Genomic DNA, 3,699 nt, shown 5'->3' with positions numbered 1-3,699 from the left:
CTCTGTGATGACCTTTGTGGAACTAACCTGGCAGGAGGCTGGGGTAGCCAACTCTTGCCATTCTTGGCCCTAACATCCCCCACTGCCTTGAATCCTATCGCCAGTGATGACCAGAGACCTCTTATCCCAGTTCACAAAAGCCAATTGTTAGATTTTCAGGAATTTACTGAGTTGGTTGGTAAACACGGTCATTATGGAAACTTACATATATTTACAGTTAAATCATATTCAAACCAAAGATAATAAAACCCAAAATTTCATCTCTCCCTGGTTACTAACACCTTTTTGTTAGGATCTAGGCCCCTGAGGTTAGTTACCTCTATTCTATCTGGATGTTAGAAATAACATATAATAATGTGTAACTTGCACTTCTCTTTGGATTTTGGAGGCCAGATTTAGATGTGCTGTTTCAGCTCATGTCTTTAGCACTCTGAGACGTTGCCAGCTTGGAGGGCAGCTGAAGCAAGAGAAGGCTTTCAGCTGGTCCAGAAATCTCTGCCCTCTGATCCAGTGAATCCAGCATGCTCCAAGCACCTGTGGCACAGAGAGCAGCTGAATGGAGCTTTGGCACGTCCAGAAAGACGAATCAGAGCACAGGCCCCCAGGGCTTTGCAGCCGAGCCATGCACTCCGTGGCGTGTAACTGTTCTCCTTTAGAGAAACCAATCTTGGCTTATTGCTTGGCACTAGTTCATACAGGCAGCCTGATCATGCGACATTGGGTAACCAAGGAACGGGTGCCCATTTTCAACCAGGGGTCATCTGATCCACTCAGCCATAAAGTCAGCTAACATTTACTGTGTGGGCAGCATGTGCCAGGCTCTGTTCTAAGCGTGTTACTGGTAACATCCCTTTAATCCCCTCCACACTTCTGAGCAATAGTACTATTATTATTGCTATGATCCCTACTTCAGATGAGGAAAGAAGCAGAGAGCGGATAAGCAATTTTCCCCGGAGTCACATAGCTAATAAGGAGCAAGCTTGGTTTGAACCCAGGCCCTCCAGGTCCAAAGTCCATGCCTTTAATTAGCAAATTATGGTGCTTCTCAGAATCAAGTGGAAGTTTTCTATTTAGGACTGAGTTTGACCAGAAATGAAAGACAGAACAAATTGCATATGCTGTGCCTGCTCCTGCCACACTGCCATCCTCCTCGGCCTACTCGTCTGACGTGGGGACGTTGTCAAAGTCCAGGAGATGGAACAGACAACCTCCACAATATGACGGCAGCAGCCCCCAGTGGCTGCCATAGCACCTGGGCCCAGCTCAGCTGAAGAACAGCTGAGGGAGTTCCCCTCCTGGCACAGTGGTTAACGAATCCGACTAGGAACCATGAGGATTCGAATTCGATCCCTGGCCTTTTCCAGTGGGTTAAGGATCCGGTGCTGCTGTGAGCTGTGGTGTGGGTTGCAGACACAGCTTGGATCCGGCGTTGCTGTGGCTCTGGCATAGGCCGACGGCTACAGCTCTGATTCAACCCCTAGCCTGGGAACCTCCATATGTTTCGGGAAGTGGCCTTAGAAAAGGCAAAAAGACAAAAAAAAAAAAAAGAGCTGAGAAGGGGAGGTTTCCAATAGACACAGATGCAAGCATTTCATCTTGTCAACCACTTTGTCTGAAAGGAGAAATGGCCTGGGGCACGTATGTCACCAAGCAGTGGTCAGCTCCTAATGGCTTAGCTTAGCAGCTAGAGACCTGGAAGGATGAAGAATGAGAGCTCATGACAAGGAAATCTGGGAGAAGAGGCATACAGGGCTTCACTCCTAATGGATCCAGGGTCTTTGGTTCTTTGTGAAAACCCACCAAAAGACCCCCACTGCAGAGGAAGCACTCAATAACCAGGTGAAAAGTTTGACCTATCCTCCGCATGCCAGCTCACTTCTTTCTCCAGGGGCTCCAATGGTAGCTAGTGATGCCATGGGCGTGGAGGCAGATGTGCAGGCTCTACGAGGGCTCAGCACCCTGGATCTCCCCTCACCAAGGCTCATTTGGTCACAGCTTCTGTGGAATAGGTGTCCATCAATTAAAAACCAAACCCAAGTCCATGATATGAATTAGGCTTGAATGTAACAAAGCCAGGAACAATGTGGCCAGGGAACGAAAGGAATTCTCTCCAAACCACCGCCAACACCATCTTCTGTTCAGCCCTTGAATGTCAGAATGCTAGGACTGAATGCCAAAACCCTGCCCCTGCTTGCCTGGTAGTGCTGGCGGTCTCCTCCTCTGGGCTCTGGGCATTTCTCCCTCCGTGGTTTCTGTGGGCTACCATGTGGGCATGTAAGGCAAGCTGAGACCTCAAGGGCATATGAGAAAAGTGCCCTTACTAGAAGAGCAACGTGTTTTGGATTTGAATTTGCTTTCCTGCTTAACTAACTTCCCGCCCACACCAACATTCACGGGCTTCCAGAATGCTTATTCACCACTATGATATCCCACTCAACACTGAAAATAACTTCACATTAATGGGCTGACACTGTGGTTCGCTGCTTCTGTCATGTACTCCATCACCCAAACGTGTCCAGACCCAGAACGTTAAGACTCATCTACAGCCTACAGGTTATTGAAATGGCATCATGATAGACCCAGAGGGTGAAAGGTCATCCATCACCCAGAGTTTTGTTTTTGAAGACAGATATAGCAACTGATAAAACTTTGGGAGCCTGGAGTTCCCATCATGGCTCAGTGGTTAACGAATCTGACTAGGAACCATGAGGTTGAGGGTTTGATCCCTGGCCTTGCTCAGTGGGTTAAGGATCCGGCATAGCCGTGAGCTGTGGTATAGGTTGCAGACACAGCTCGGATCCCGTGTTGCTGTGGCTCTGGTGTAGGGCGGCGGCTACAGCTTCGATTGGACCCCTAGCCTGGGAACCTCCATATGCCTCAGGAGCGGCCCTAGAAAAGGCAAAAAGACAAAAAATAAACAAACAAACAAACAAAAATCTGCTTTGGGAGCCAATATCCTTTTAATACATTCCTTTTGATTAGATTATCCAGAGTGTAGTTCAAAGAAAGATCTAGAAGGATGCATTCCAAAGAGTGAAGAGCAGTTATTATTGACTCTGTGTAACTGACTCTGTATCTTCTACATTTTTTTGTTAGTCTATGTTTTCTAATTTTCCTAACTTGGGCATTAACATTTTTAATAAAATAATTTTTTAAATTTAATTTTAAAAATATGTCACTTCGAGTTTCCATTAAATTTTATGACCCATGACTACATTATAGGTACATATTTATTATCAAGACTAACATACTAAAAGGGGGGGAACCTCTAAGCTTAATTCAAAATAAGAGAAAATTATATTCTAAAGAAAGAGTAAAGGAGGTAATTCACTTAAAACTAGAGAAAATGCAATAGAGTAATTCTGCTTTTTTAATGGTTGTATTTATTTATATAAATAGTTGAAATATCGGCGATGCTATGAAAATGTTAGAATACCAAATATGAATCTTGATCTCATAGTTGATGAGACATGTAAAATATTAACTGGAGCAGAAGACCATTCTGAAATGCATGTAAGTATTAGTTATAAATTTTTTGGATGTTGCCAAGTCAAAGTCGGATATTTATGGTGAAACATTCATCGTAAATTTTGTTTAAATTTTTTTTTTCTTTTTTGCTATTTCTTTGGGCCGCTCCCGCGGCATATGGAGGTTCCCAGGCTAGGGGTCGAATCAGAGCTGCAGCCCCCGGCCTACGCC

This window comes from Phacochoerus africanus, chromosome 10, assembly GCF_016906955.1.
Source record: "Phacochoerus africanus isolate WHEZ1 chromosome 10, ROS_Pafr_v1, whole genome shotgun sequence".
NCBI lineage: Eukaryota > Metazoa > Chordata > Mammalia > Artiodactyla > Suidae > Phacochoerus > Phacochoerus africanus.
Note: the sequence above shows the minus strand (reverse complement) of the source record.